This window comes from Rosa chinensis, chromosome 6, assembly GCF_002994745.2.
Source record: "Rosa chinensis cultivar Old Blush chromosome 6, RchiOBHm-V2, whole genome shotgun sequence".
Lineage (NCBI taxonomy): Eukaryota > Viridiplantae > Streptophyta > Magnoliopsida > Rosales > Rosaceae > Rosa > Rosa chinensis.
Window position 1 is genome coordinate 27618579 of NC_037093.1, and position 17288 is coordinate 27635866.

Sequence of the window (17288 nt, forward strand, 5' to 3'; positions counted from 1 at the left end):
CGAACAAAATAGCTACATAGAGTAATAATAATTTAATTGAGTCAATTTTTACTAGAAGATACTTGACCATTAAAGAGGGAAGAAGTTATTATCTTGTTTTGTGTTTGGGCTGCATTGGTTTTGTTTTTAGTTTTGTACGTACTAGGAAATCTATAGAAGTCATTCATAATAAAGTATATAGATTTTCATGAATCAATAAAAAGTTTGTTACTAAAATCAATAGTTTTAAGAAATCAATAACAGTCTATCAACTTTTTAAAGAGTCTGTGAACTTTTCAAAAAGTCAGTCATTTAAAAAAAGGCTGCACAAATCCAAATACAATACACCCCCAAATGTTTCTTAAGACTTTCTTAATTTTTATTGTCCAAAAAAAAATCTTAATTTTTGATTCCTCAATTTCCTGATGAAGTTTTCTTCATGAAATCCACCAAAGAAAGAGTTAAAAGAAAAAAGTGATTTTGATGAAACCATGTGCGAGTCTAGATTTTTCTAAAGTTTTGACTTCTAATGATCATACAAGTTTAGACAGAGATCTTGATTCACTATGTGAAAGTCTTAAACTTCATTTCTATCTCTGCACATAAGAAAAAGCATCAATCTTGATTGATTGTATATATCCTTGAGTTTTATCTAAAATTTTGGTTCCTATCAAGTTTATGTGCAAAGAAAATGTAGTCAATCAGCATATAACTCAGATACAGAGCAATAGTTTATCAAGATATTTTGAGTATGTTTAAATCCCTCTTCTTACAAAGCAAATTCTCAGTAATTTGGCTAGACTAGCGAGTATAGTGATATAATCAATGCTAGATTCTAGCATTATTGGTTGTTTTCCTACTCATCGGTTGTTCAAAACTCTCTTCTTACAAAGAAAATTGTCGGTAGTTTGGCCAGGCTAGTGAGTGTAATAATATAACTTATGCTAGACTCTAGCATTATTGGTAGTTTTCTTACTAGTCAACTTTTCAAATATCTTTTCATACAATGAAAATTGTCGGTAATTTGGCTAGACTAGCGAGTATAATGATATAGTTTATGCTAGACTCTAGCATTGTTAATCGTTTTCCTACTCACCAGCTATTTTCATATAGAATGATTGAAAAGATGAGATTTATATTTCTGAATAAAAGAGTGCAAAATAATCATAGATGTAGAGGTGATTATGTTTGGATAACTGTGAGTCATTGATGTATTAAAATCTTATAATTGTAATCTGTTAATCGACTGACAGCTGTAAATGTGTGCTCTCGGATGATTGTTATATTGTGCATGATGCACTTCCAACAAAATTGATTAACTTAATAAAAGTTATTATTTAATTTGAAGATAAAGGCTGTCAAGAAGATCAAATCATTTTTAATGTAGGAATCAATTTTGTCCGTTAGGGTTTACACTTTGTAACCCAACTTTGACAAAATTTTCGTCCCATGTGAAAATGATAAATGTGTATTGAAGTAAATACTTTTTAAGTATTCATATTGTACAATTCTAAAGATAAATTATTCGATCTTCTTGCCCACTCAGAAAATTGTTTTCATTTGAGATGCGAATTAATTAGCTATATTTCTAAGAATACTAAGAGGGGAAGCGATACCCTGAGAATCTCATCAGTCAGGGTTCACAATTTGTAACCGAACTTTGACAATTTCGTTCCATGTGAAATTGATAAATGTGTACTGAAGTAAATACTTTTTTTAAGTATACGAATTGTACAATTTCAAATATAAATTATCTGATCTTCTTGCCCATTCAGACAGTTGTTTTCATTTGAGATGCTAATTAATGAACTACATTTCTAGAATGATTTGTGTAATTCTAGGATTTTTCATTATCACATCAACAACCCATAATTACAACAACTAATTTTACATGAGTTGAACTCACGAACTCACAACCTCCCATTTACTAAAGAAAAACTTATGTCACTAGATCAAATTGTGCCTGATGCAATTTTAAGATTTTAATTCTTTCTTTTTTTATCAGATAAACAACTCAAATGCTACAACTAGTCTTTCGTGAGCCGAACTCACAACTTCCCACTTACAAAGAGGAGACTATGCCACTAGTCCAAATGGTATTGAGCTTAAGGTTTGAATTCTATCATAAAAAATAATAATAATAATAATAATAATAATAAATAAAAACTGAAAAAAAAATTGATATATTTGATAGGATTTCATTGATCCTTCTTACAAGTAAAAACATATTAATTGCAGTTAAGACCTTTAAATTTTGCAGCATTACATCTTTTCGATCATCAACATCGTAATTTCACAAGCTCTTTTACATTAATTTGCAGCCTTAGGTGTTTTTTCTATCTAATTTCATACCATCAACTATATTTTTGAGTTTCTCAATTACATATGGTTTTCTTTGTTGTAAATATTTTAGTGGACTCCCTCTTCCTCTTAATTTTCTATGAAACTGAAGTAACTTCAGCCTTTGTTCAACTCTAAAATAATCCAAGTACCAAAGGTTAGCTAGCTAGAGAGGAGGTAGCATTCGTTATTGTACCTTTTAACGCTGGATTAGTTTTCATGTGATTCCGTACAAGTTGTCAGATTTGATGGACCACTTTTGATTTTAAAGATTATCCCATTGAGAAGCCAAACGCATATTATGTGATCAGGTGAAGCATGTGAAAAGATATCGAGCATGGAGCTCCACAACAACTGCTTTTGATCAGGTCCAACTTCCTTGACAGAAAGAACCAAATTGTTAAATTCTTTTTTAGATATTCACACAAGATCATAACAGATTTGAAATTAAATTGTATAATTGTGTTGATGCGCGCGAAAAAATTCAGTAAAAAATCTCCTCACCTACTTTTTTAACTGGAGTGAGAATAAAAGCTTCTCGGTCAATGTCTTCACACTCAGCTTGTATTCATGCCCTTTGAATTTTGATCGGTCTAAGCAAGCCAAATTAAAAGAAAAGGGAGAGGTACCTGCAAAAGATACTCCGATGCCTAAGTTAATGAGTGTTTAATTAGTAGTGAGTGTAATCGGGATTCATTGCCCCCCTCAAATGTTCACTTTACCAAGTATTTGTATGCAAGTTTGAGCAAATATCTCAACTAGTGCGCATAATGGTGTGATAAGTCCGCAAGTCATGCGCTAGTAGATCCACTACACTACTCTTAGGACAACGTGGGGGAATGCCTCCCGCTTACTATGGATTTGGTCGAATTGACTAATTCCAGTGACTGGCTACCTCCATTCTGTAACTCAAACCGTTCTCAAAATTTTCAACCCCACAAATTGCAATTACTCAACTTTCAGCGAAATAATAACTTTAAGACAACTAGATGACTAAAATATTTTAAATTTTCTTATTATTTTTTCAGTTGCAAGAGTGAGCTCAGTATGAGTTCGATTTAAAAACATAATGTGAGAAGATCTTACTAATTCATTAATGTAGTGATTCGGTGAGTATTTTATATATTTATTTAATAAACATGACGGTCAAAAGTATTTGATCTGCAATATCTCTAGCTCGCAAACCAAGTTTGATACATATGTAATATCAAGGTACGTGAATTCATAAGTAGGTGAGCAATTGGCCAATTCCATACCCTACGTGCAAATTCCAAGTTAATTGACGAGTGCGTGACAAGGAGTACTACTTAATTATTTGCAAGTAGTAAGGTTAAGGTTTAATTAGTATTTCCGTTTTATAGTATGGTTTCCTAAATAAGCAAAGCATACTGTAGTAAAAGTTAGACAGCAGCTGACTTGAGCGACAAGTAACACGACAGCACTTGAATAAAGCATATTGTAGTAAAAGTTATATTTCTTTTAGCTCGAGGATTGTATGTAGAATAAGCATAGATACATCATACCTCGACATGTAGAAAGGATTTCAATTTCGCACCTTTTGGATAAGCATCGCGAGTAGTTGCTTGTCTTTCCCTCAATGGTGTATTATGTGCAAATAGGGACCCGTGTATGTGAACCATTTGTTTTGCAATGTCCAGTTGCTTAGCTCTGAGGAGAAGGTTGTTTGCGAAATCCAATGTGAGCTGTGATATTCCAGCTGATTGTGTGACCTTATTGTTTGTAAGTTACAGTTGTTTTGGAGGGAGAATGAAGGGTTGGTTCGGGTGATATGTGGTATAATGGCTGTGTTTTGGGTCATCCAGTTGGAGAGGAAGGAAAGAATTTTTGAAAACGTGAAAGGGGTGAGATGGTATGTTGTGGAATAGGAGTCCGTTTCAGGGCATCGCTGCATCGTTATCTTCTTTGACTTCTAAAATAGCCTCTCTTTTTTTCTTTTTTCTTTTTCTATTCACCTGGATTGGAACGCAGCAGTTATTTAGTTTTCACTACCTACATGGATCTGTTCTGGTTGGAATCATGTTGTGATATTCTAGCACTGCTTCCTTCTGCTTGGTCAAGAGAAACGAATATTATTGGAATTTTGTAGAAGATTCCAACCTTAAACTCATGGTGCCATGCAAAGCTTCAGATCATCATACTTTCTATTGTAGTTTTCTTCTTGTCTTCTGCAAATCCACTGCAAAGAAAATACCGAACTATTGCAAGTTCCAAGGAATTTTGTTTTTAGATTTCAACCTAATTAGTAAAAGGGAAAACTTGTGACTACTGTGAGAGAATCTTTGGGTGACCGCGCGTATGAAACCACTTAAGGGTTTAACATTAGAGGGTCTCGATAGCAAGGCCCGCGCGCCAGAGTATGGAAAAGCTCTTCTACTCGCGCTCTGAAGCCACTAATTCTTTAGGCGAATCAAACCAAGGCGTGTTGACTACTTTGAGAGAATCGTTGGAGATTGTTAAGGTTACCGGGAGAGACAGGAAGGGACAGGTGTCGGAAGGAGAGAGTGAATGGGGGCTGATGGAAAGGAGGGAGTGGAGAAAATGAGTATCCTAGGAGTCTCAGAATGTCCTGGGGGTTGTGGAAATTATAGCAGAGGGTGACTTATAGATGATTGACACGTTATATTTGGAAAACCGAGGGCGCTCCCAAAAAGGGAGGGAGGATTTGGCTTTCTCAAAGTAACTTTCTTCAAACTTTCTCCATTTTCGATTTCCTCAATTTCTTGATGAAGTTTACTTCATGAAATCCACCAATGGAAGAGTTGAAAGACAAAAGTGATTTTGATGAAACTATGTGTTAAGACTTGATTTTTCTAAAGTTCTGACATCTAATGATAAGACAAGTTTAGACAGAAATCATGATTCACTATGTGCAAGTCCTACATTTCATTTTGTCTCTGCACATAAGAAAAAGCATAAATCTTGATTGATTGTATATTTGTATATATACTTGATTTTTATCTAAAATTTTGGTTCCTATCAAGTTTATGTGCAAAGAAAATGTAGTCAATCAGCATATAACTCAAGTGATATAGAGCAATAGTTTATCAAGATATTCTAAGTATGTTTAAATCTCTCGTCTTACGAAGCAAATTCTCAGTAATTTGACTAGGCTAGCTAGTATAGTGATATAATTAATGCTAGAATTATTGGTTGTTTTCCTACTCATCGATTATTCAAATCTCTCTTCTTACAAAGAAAATTGTCAGTAGTTTGGCCAGGCTAGCGAGTATAACGATATAACTTATGCTAGACTCTAGCATTATTGGTCGTTTTCCTACTAGTCAACTTTTCAAATATCTTTTCTTACAAGGAAAGTTGTCGGTAATTTGGCTAGGCTAGCGAGTATAACGATTTAGTTTATGCTAGACTCCAGCATTGTTAATCGTTTTCCTACTCGCCAGCTATTCAAATTTCTCTTCTTACAAAGAAGATTGTGAGTAACTTGGCTAGACTATCGAGTATAATGATAATTTATGCTGGAGTCTAGCATTATTAGTTGTTTTCCTGCTTGTCAGTTGTTTTTATACGGAATGATTAAAAAAATGAAGTTTATATTTCTAAATAATAGTGTAGAATAGTTAATCATGTGTAGGGGTGGCTGTGGTTTGAATATGTGATCCGTTGATATATTCAAATCTTATAATTGTGATCTGTTAATCGACTGATAGTTGTGCACGCATTTGCGCGTAGATGATTATTATCTTGTGAATGATGCACTTCCAACGAAATTGATTAACTTAATAAACACTATTACTTAATTTAAAGATAAAGGCTGTCAAGATCATAAAATCATTTTTAATGTAGGAATACATACTATGAGGGCAAGTGAGAACCTAATCAAGAATCTTATCGTTAGGGTTCACACTTTGTCACCCAACACTTACAAAATTTTCTTTCCATGTGAAATTGATAAATGTGTATTGAATCAAGTACTTTTTAAGTACAACATATTGTACTTACAGACCCAAAATAAAAAAGTACACATACTGTACAATTCCAAAGATAAATTATTCTGCTTCCCAAAGATAAATTATTCTGCTTCCCCATTCAGAGTTCAGACAATTGTTCATTTGAGATGCTAATTATTTAACTGCATTTCTGGAATGATTTGTTGCAATTCTAGGATTCGGCTATCATATAAAATATAAAATAAAAATTTGATTTTGTTATAAATATATATTTCATTGATCCTTCTTACTAAAAACATATATTTATTGTAGTTAAGACCATTAATTTTTTGCAGTACCACATCATTTGGATCATCGACCAATAACTTCACAAGCTCTTTCATGTGATTTTCTATTTAATTTCATACCACTAACCATACTTTAGTTTCTCAATTACATAAGGTTTTGTTTGTTGTAAAGTATATAGTCGACTCCCCCTTCCTCTTCATTTTCTATGAATTTAACTTGAGCCTCTGTTCAACTCTAAAATAATCCAAGTACAAAGGTTAGCTAGCTAAGAGAGGAGTTACCATTGGTTATTGCACCTTTTAACGCTGATATTAATTTGCATGTAATTCCGTACGGCCACTTTTGATTTTAAAAGATTATCCCATGGAGCAAAACGTTTATTATATGATCAGCTTAAGCATCTCAAAAGATGTGCAGCACAAAAACTAAAATATCGAATATTGAGGAAATATCGATAGTCTAAAAAATGAAAATTTCAATAGAAATATCGAGGAAATTTCGATCTAAGTAAATTTTTGAAAAAAATAATGAAATTTAGAAAGTAACATGGAAATCACTCATGAATTTTCATGAAATGTTTACATGATTAGTTACATATAATATTTCAAAAAAATTGTTTGATGAACTTAATTGTATAATGATTGTAGTAATTTGGAGTATAATAAGATACACTAACATGACAAAGATATGAAATTCTACATGAGAATTCTCAAAAATGATTTAAATAGGAGATTAGGAGAGTTAATTATTAATTATAGGGAAAACATCACAAACCATGCACCAACTATTGGCATTTCTACACTTTGGTATACCAACTTTCATATATATATATATATATATATATATATATCACAATGGTATACCAAGTTTGCTCAAATCTTTCACTTTAGTGTACACCGTTAACTTTTCAGTTAAATATCCCCTAGAACAATTAAAAAAATAAAAAATTACTTTTCCAGTAACTTTTGCATGCAAAAACTTAACGGTGTTAACCTGATATACCAAAATGATGTTGAAATGCAAAGTTCATACACCAATCTGATAGTTTTCAAAGTTCATACACCAAAGTGTAGAATCATCCATACTTCATACACTGTTTGTGAAAATATCCCTTAATTATAACGTACAATCGTATGTTAAAAAAAAATTGGTCTTCAAATAAACAGAAAAAAAAGTAGAAAATGGTCCATTGAAATACATAGAATTTTTTTTTTTTTTAATAGAGCCAAATGTTTTCTAGTTAGCAAATTAGATAATTAGAAGATTTATAAGCATAGAGGGAAAAGACACAAAGAGCAATACATGACGCTATAAATTTATAAAGTTTTCCTCTTTAGATGTTATCAGTTTAGTCGGATTGGATAAGGAAAAGAGCTAGTTTTCACGAGCCACATATCGCGAGAGGCGGCGATAATCTCAGAATTTCGGGAAAATTTTGAATATTTCCGGAAATATCTGGAAAATTTCGAATATTTCTAGAAATATCGCGAAATTTCAAAAATTTCTTCCGATATTCTCTTAGTAAGTCAAAGATATATCAAGACCCTAAAACAATAGAAATATTGCAGAAATTTTGAGGATATTATTGATTTTTCATTCCTTGGTCGAGCATGGAGCTCCAAAAGAACTGCTGCTAATCAGGTCCAACTTCTTGATAGAAAGAACTAAATTGTTAAATTCTTTTTTGAAGTATTCATAAAAAAAATTAAAGCAGTGTTTTAGGATATGAGAATTGGAGAGAGATTGATGAGAGGAATTGTGTGTTCCACTGTTAATAATAGGAGCCCTATATATATATATATATATATATATATATATATATATGGATTACAAAGTACATATTCTTATGATTAGGGGTGGGTTCGGTTCGCTACCGGAGCTGCAGGCCCAAAACCACCTACCGTACCGGACTAGTTTGGTACATAAAATCTTCTCCCATTACTAGCCACAGAAGTCGGTATGCCAACAACTCGGTATACCGAGAGACTCGGTTGGTTGGGCCTCCAACCGAGTTTATAATTAGGCCACGATCTGGCCAGAGCCCAAGAATTGAGCCTGCTAGGCAAGGCAAGCCCAGATCTTGCAGAGTCAACCCCAACCCGACACCACCACCACTGCCATCCCTCCACCACCGACCAGATCGCGCCGACTCCTTTGCCGGCCCACCACTGTCGGACTAGCACAAGGAAACTATCCCTAGCCGCCACAGACCCAATTAATTCAACACCACCCAGTCCGCCGCTTCAGTCGCCAACCCCAAACCAACAACAGTGATCCAACCTCTGCTGCTCGTCGAGGCTTGGTCGTCACAACTCCCCCAAACCGAAGGTCGAGATCCATTTCAATCTCCTCCGACCCAAACCAACAACCAAGTTCCAAATCCCAACCCTCCTAGGTCTGCAAGATCCGAAACCCTACCCCTCAGCTCCCCTAAACTCTCCTTCCTCCTCCCATCTACCATCGTCGCCTACGGCCAGACCGACGACAGCGGGAGTGACAACAACAAAGTTTGAGGGCTAATGAGCTTGGATTTGAGAGAGAGATTGAGGTGAGAGAAGCACTTTACAGGTTGCTATTTGTCAAGAAGAAAAAGATAAGAATCAGAAGGGATGGGAAAGAAGAAGAAGAAGAGAGACAGAAGAGACGGGAAAAGAAAGAAAACGAAGAAAGAAGAAAGAAGAAAGAAGAAAGAAGAAAGAAGAAAGAAGAAGAAAGAAAGAAGAAAGAAGAAGAAAGAGAAGAGAGAAGAGTCGTCCAAAAAGAAGAGAGAAGAATAAAAAACTAAAAAGAAGAAGATAAGAAGAGAGACAGAAGAGACGGGGAAAAGAAAGAAAAAGAAGAAAGAAGAAAGAGAAGAGAGAAGACTCAGAAGAGAGAAGAAGAGTCCAAAACAAGAAGAATAAAAAATTAAAAAATCATGAGTGATACATGACTTCGGTACGGTACGATATACCATGTATATATGAAAATTGAAACCATTACCGTACCGTGTATGTGGAGTCGGTACGGTTGTACCGTACTAAGACTTCGGTTATTAAGTTTTCGGCTATCAATTCACTTGGCTCTGCTCGGATGAGGTTGGTACGGTTTGATTTGGGAGAATTTGCCAGCCCTACTTATGATACAAGGAAACTATTCCGAATAGGACTAGGAATTCTAGAATATTCTCTCTTATTACAATCACATAACTAATTCTAGTTTGACAAGGCACACTAAATGTCAACATTCTTCAACATTCCCCCTTGTGCCACTCAAACTTGGTGGTGACGCTTCAATCGTTACCTCGTTAAAAACCTTGCTCGAGTGAAAAACCTTATAGGACAAAAAATTACCTCGAGGAGGAGAAAAAGAGTACAACACATTCTTCACTCTTCGAGATCGAACATGTAGACATCATACCTCCCCCTGATTGCTACGATCATGGGAGTTTGGATAACTTTCTCAATCCGATGATCCTCACAGGTTTCTCAAAGGTAGATTTAGGTAACGACTTAGTGAATAAGTCCGCTACATTATCCTCTGATTCGATTTGATTCACTTCGATTTTTAGAAATGATTGTTGTTGCTGATTATAAAAAATTTTAGGTGATATATGCTTGGTGTTGTCGCCCTAGATGAAACCTAACTTCATTTGTTCAATACAAGCTGCATTATCCTCTTAAATGCATGTAGGTTCATCTGTGGTAGACTTCAAGCCACAAGTTCCTTGAATATGTCTAATTACAGTCCTTAGCCATATGCATTCAAGCACAGCTTCATGTAGAGCAATAATCTCTGCATGATTCGAGGAAGTAGCAACAATGGTCTGTTTTGTAGACCTCTAAGATATCACAGTGCTTCCCATGGTAAAAACATAACCCATTTGGGAGCGACATTTGTGAGGGTCAAAGAGATTCCATGCATCAGTGAAACCCATCAAAACATCACCGTCATTTTAATGGAGGGGAGGAGGAGAACGCCGACCATTTGTCACTCAAAGCCAAAGCCTCCTTCTCCACTTGACATGTGTCAGATGACTAGCCAAAGTGGCTGATGTCATCATCCACAAACAGATCCTTCTACATGCATGTACCACACATTTCCACACTAACCAATCACAAGGTGCCACGTCAGTATTTAATTTCCTCTAATAAAAACTTCAAAAATCAGTTAAAAATAGCTCCAGAACTCGAGAAATTCACCAAAATATGCTGCAAACTCGTTGTGACCTCTACTTTCCACTTCCGACATCAAAAACAAAATTCGATCAACTTCAAAATTCGGGATCTCACAACTGCCTATAGAGGCAAAAACCCTGCAAAGTGTCATAAAGCCTCAGTCCATTATGATGCTATCAGATGGAAACCTTCCCCCCCCGGGGAAATCAACTTTGATGGTTCAGTTCTGGATAACCAAAAGGATGCTGCTGGTTTTGTGCTTAGAGATCATGATGCGGCTCCAATTCTCGCTGGCTCTAGATCCATTGGCTCCTCCTCTGTTCCCATTGCAGAAGGAAGTGCAATAAGAGACGGTCTCTACCATGCTCTAATCCACAATTTCAAGAAAATCACTGTACGTTGAAGGCGATTCGAAGCTGATCATTGATGCTATCAACAACAAGTGCACTATCCCATGGAGTCTCAAAACCCTCATTAAGGACATACATCAGATTCCTATGTAGCCAAATCGAAGAAATCTCTTTCAACCACATCCCCTGTGAAGCCAATTCCGTCGCAGATGCTATTGCCAATTATGGCTATTCGTCATGAATCCCGACGACGTGGAATAAAAAGCTTCCACTTTCAGCTCTTGCCGCTTTTAATTTTGATTATTTTAGTTTTGGTTGTAATAGGGGCTTCGTGTTGTAATTTTCTTTTTCTCCTCCTAAAAAAAAAAACAAAAAAAAAACTTGGTGAGTGATTATCTTTGTATTATACACTTATTTAACAAAAATGACACTATAAAGTACTTATCTATAATATATGTAGCTCGCAAACCAAGTTTGATACGGATGTAGGTGAGCAATTGGCCAATTGACATATCTTATGAGCAAGTTCCAAGTTAATTGAGGATCCGGAGTGCGTGACAAGAGTACTACTTAATTTGCAAGTAGTAAGGTTTTTTTTTTTTTATAAGAAAGGTATTTCCGTTTTATAGTAAGGTTTCCTAAATAAGCAATTTGACGATTATTGGGTACACCATTCCTCGAGAATATATGCCAGCTTCTGTACTTTTCTCCAAACATCATATAGCCAATTGCAGTTGGTTGGAAGTTATGCGCAACCAATAGTTGCAGTTCCACCAAATTATAGAAACAAAAAGTAATTTATACTAACCAATACAAAACTAAGAGCATGCACTTCTTTTCATGTGTAAATCAATATAACTAATAACCCCCACTTATTTTTGTTACCGTTGGAATGAACAACATTTCACATTTCGACATACTTTCACATATGGTATAAAGGTGTCGAAGTTTTGGTGATTCTTTGGTAGCCAGGGATTCGGTTTGGTTAAGTACATAATCAAGTGGACTCTTGGTCTGTTTTCATATCAAAGATGAATGGTACGGGAAATTAAATATTACAGTATGTTCTCCACATGTTTTGAGAAAAGGGAAAAATAAATAAATAATTCGATAAGATGTCACACCAGAAATTACTGTCTATCAGTTACGACGGTGCTCTATGTTTGTTTCTTGTACAGAGATTGAAAGGCACTTTTGGAACATATGGCTAACCTCCATACGATGAGCACACTTCAATTAGCCTTTTGCAGCATTACCTATATGGAATTAATTATAGTTTTGGTTCAACTAGATGATAATAGTTAATCATACTAGTATTTGTCCCAACTCCCAAGTATATCACCACAGTAAGAAGGTGGGGAAGTCGAGTTCCACCCAGTCTGCACGCCCGAAAATCAAAAGCTGAAAAAGATTACTGCGCTTGTTGGTCAAGAAAGCTCCGGCTTCTTCTGCTTCTATTTGAGTTGAAGAGGTCGCAAAGAAAACAGTAACTTCAATATATCATTTATTCTTCTTCGATATATATATATATATATATATATATATATATATATATATATTTTATATTTATAATATTTGTTCAGAGAGAGGCCTCACTCTGAAATTAAAGTGCGAGGTTAGAGTTTAGGGTCACTTTTGATCTCATATCCACATCTCGGCAGTTCATAGATCATCTCCGCAAAATTTCAGCCAAATTAATGATTTTTAAGGTATCTAACTTGCTTAAACTAATGGACGAACTGAATCTGTCCAACCTGAACTGTTTTAGCTTTAAGGCAGTTATCAATGCCTTAACAACCATTAATTTGGCTGAAATTTTGCAGAGATGATCTATACATTAGTATCTAAAAACTGAACGGTCTACATGTGGATATGTGACCGAAAAGTGACCCTAAACTCTAAAAGTGCACTTTAATTTCAGAGTGAGACCTCACTCTGGATAGGGTCTACATTTTGTGTTTAGTATAAAAATGTGGGTGTATTATGTATGCGTTTGTTTTTGAGTGCATTCTAAGTAATGACTCTTTCTGACGGTCACTCGGGCCTGTATGCGTTTGTTTTTGAGTGCATTCTAAGTAATGACTCTTTCTGACAGTCACTCAGGGCCCGACCATTATAGTACAGCTAGTTGAGCTACAAAATAAATGACTTATTCGATTAAAAAAAATTTATATTACCACATTATAGAATTAATTTAAGATTATTTTTTTGTTTCCGAATACATTAATAAATTAATATAATTAGGTACATATGTCAATAAAATAAAGGACATGCATGATAAAAAAAAAAATATATGCACATATATTTATTTAATAATTCATTGAAAAGTTTGGCTAAACATTAATAATTAATTTTTTAAATTCTAAAATGTTATTTTTGATAAAGCCGATAATATCATTCATTATCACTACAGTCAGAACGGCACATACATCAATTACAGGCTTGGACCAAGTCTTTAAAGACCAAGCAAACTAACAAAACTGACAAGTATCATTCACTGTAACCAAATACACTCGTTTATTCTAAAAATGAGCCTTCAAAATACAGAAAAACTTGAAGAACTTAACCCTTGCTGCAGAAATTCCAATCGCACAGGGAACTGAATTGTTGTACGATTGGAAAAACTAAGAATTAAGTAAATCGAATGGCTGAAGTACTTATAGGCAACTAAAACTAAGAAAATTAATTGGGCAAAGCAAGCCATACCAACTTCAGCCGAAGGATAGTGAGTCGCAAATGTCAACACCTTGCTTCTTCAGAAGCCTTGGCTACTTATTCTTTGGGTATCCCTCTTCTAAAACAACCCAAACCACCGCTTCAAAGATTTTGGAGGTCAGTGAATTACAAAGAATATAAGATTAGGTTGATTTCCGGACAAGGCCGCCGCCACCAATCGGTCCTAAATACGACGCGCTGCCCTCTGCCAACGCCATTGAGCCCATGAAGATTGTTGTGACTGAATCAATAGATGACATGATTAGATTGGAGGTAGAAGAGAGCTAGGATTTGAGAAAATAGGATTTGGGCTATTTCCTGTGGAGGCTGCAGCAATAGACGAGAGAAAAATTCTCTCCTAGGCTAGGGTTCTCACCAAATACTGGTTATTCTATAACCCAAAACTTTTAAGTTCTAAAATGCTAATATATATCTTTCAAAAAAAAACAAAAAATGCTAATATATATTTATTTTGGTTAAATGATATGTGCAAAATATAGAAAAAATATAAAAAATTGTGTACAATACTTTTGGATTTAATGAGTCCATTTCAATAATATGTAATATAGAAGTATTTTTTGAAACATGTCAATATGTATATTATTCGTGTAATTATATGAAAATGTACTAACAGAGTTTCTACTAGTGCTTTCTATTTTTTTAAAATCATATTTATTAAGAAATATAGATAAAAGTTAAGTTAGCTGCAACAAAAATCTTGTTCAAACCATGCTCAAAATCATAGGAGCTGGAATTATTATTTTCTTTCCCTAAATTTTGTCTATATAACTCAGATAGAGAGACCATGTTTAACACTACTAGCAAAACAACAATTACCCACAGATTAAAATTTTAATCTGTGGTTAATAAGACTTTCTCACACGGATTTCAGTGTGTGATAGCTTTTACCCACGGTATACGCACAGATTGAGTTACTGTGTGGTTTGGAGGAGGGGGGGGGGTTAATGCTCATCTCACACGGATTATTTTGTCCGTGTGAATATTAGACGTGGGCCCCACTATAATTCCATAAATATAAATTACTGGAATGGAACGCAATCCATGTGAATAACTCTATTTCACACGGATTTTTGTGCCAAATGTGTAAACTGTATTTCACATGGATTTCTGTGTGAAATGCAATTCATACTGATTTCTGTGTCAAAATCTATAACCTTATTGATACGGATTTCCGTGTGAAATCGCTATACTTTAATTTGCACTCATTTCAGTGTGTAAGAATTACAGCATTTAAAAAAAAAAAACTAATTAATTTGCAACCTAAACATAATAATACTTTTATTTCTCTACTATAAATATACTACAAATATTTACAATAAAATGAACAAATCACAACTCAATCGAAAATATTAAACTTTACATTCATAGGAAGATGTTCTTTACATTTCTAGCAAAATACATTTCGTATATAATAGAGACAGTAACGCACTAAGTTACATAGTGCAGAAACCTAACTTAAGAAAAAGTATTTGTTTGCAATTACATTATGCCTAGTGAACTATAGCACAAAGATGAACATATAGGAAAATATGCAAAAACCCAAAGGTAAAGCTTATCCACCATTCTAGCAAACAATACAGAACGTGACTGCAAAGTAATAAATTAGCACAAAGGCTTTTTAGGTTAATTAGTACTTCAAAGTGGATCCCTCCAGGTTAGCTTTGCATCTGCAGCAGTATCACAGTAATCAATTTTCTAAATACTAGGAGAAACACGTCTGATTTCAAAGTAAAGATACATTAGCGAAATACATCCATGAATTGAGGGTAACTTACAGGAGCTGAGGATCTGATTGCAACCTATGCGTTTGCTGTTACATAGCAAAAGGATACACTGAATTAGCTATGTCATGTATCATGTCACGCCCCTGATTTTATACACAATAAATCGATATATAACCCCATAATTATATATGCGTGAACGTCCAGTCATCAATACGAAATACCTGAAATCTTTTTCCCTTAAACTTACACACATATTGATGTCCTGAACCCTCAAAGTTAATATACACTCGCATCCAAAGAGTTATATATTACACAAGCTTACGAATTAAATTGTCAACAACAAAATAAAACGTAAAGGCTGCTCAGAGTAACTATACAACGGAAGTCCTTATCAAAGGTAAAGTCACAAAGATGGCTTCCTACCGTAAAGCTGCTAACTCGCTGCCTCAACCTCGATTATCCTAACCTGCAGGATTAACCCCTACACCGTTGGAATGGTGCACCGGGTTGCCACACAACAAACCCGGTAAGCTTTTGCAAGCCCGTATGAGTAACTCAAAACACCCATGCACAACTCACGCCAAAAACGAGGAAAACCTTTCAACTCGCGAATAAAGAAAACATACCATGCTTCCAAAAACAATACTCTTTTCCCAAAAGAAACAACGAAAGTCACACCGTGACAAAATCATATAAATCGTTAACCTAACAATTCAAATATGATAAATCGATCCAACCTAGATAAAACAATAATTAGGTCCAACCTGGACAAAACAGCAAATAGGTCCAACCTGGACAAAACATCAACACAAATAAATCATACCTATTGTTAATCTAACAAGTAGAATATGATAAATCGATCCAACCTGGATAAAACAACAAATCGGTCCAACCTGGACAAAACAACAAATCGGTCCAACCTGGACAAAACAACAAATTAGTCCAACCTGGACAAAACAACAAATCGGTCCAACCTGGACAAAACATCAAATCGGTCCAACCTGGACAAAACAACAAATCAGTCTAACCTGGACAAAACAACAAATCGGTCCAACCTGGACAAAACAACAAATCGGTCCAACCTGGACAAAACAACAATCGGTCCAACCTGGACAAAATATGTACCTAGGAGTCTTAAGTAACCTACTTAGATCCCTAAGGTACGATGGCAGACAGACTAGAGCTCTAACTGAATCGTAACCTGTCACCCGGCCAAGGTTCAATCTTACGATATAATATTGCCATGAGGATGCAACCTGCAACCCCGGATCCTTAGGCCAACCTGACCCTCAGATCAAAACGTCAAATCAAATCAAAAGGATAAATCACAACCTGTGACTCTCGAATCCTCAGACCACCGGTCGTCAGATCAAAACGTTAAATCAATTCAAAAGGAGAAATTACAACCTGTGACTCTCAAATCCTCAGACCACCGGTCGTCAGATCAAAACATTAAATCAATTCAAAAGGAGAAATCACAACCTGTGACTCTCAAATCCTCAAACACTTTTCAAAACTATAGAAATACCATTTCCCACCAATTGTTTTCCAAAAGCCACAACCCAAAACAATAAAAAGCATCGTTTCATGCATATTGTTTCACAAATCCACAACTAATACATGAATACGTATGTATATATATACATCCCATAATATATATATATACACACATAGTCATCTACTCAGAAATGTCACTAATACCATCTATAGTTTGCAGTTAACTAAATAACTCTCAAAACAATAAGGGTGTTCCCGTTCGTGAAATGAACTTCGTGAGATTACTCA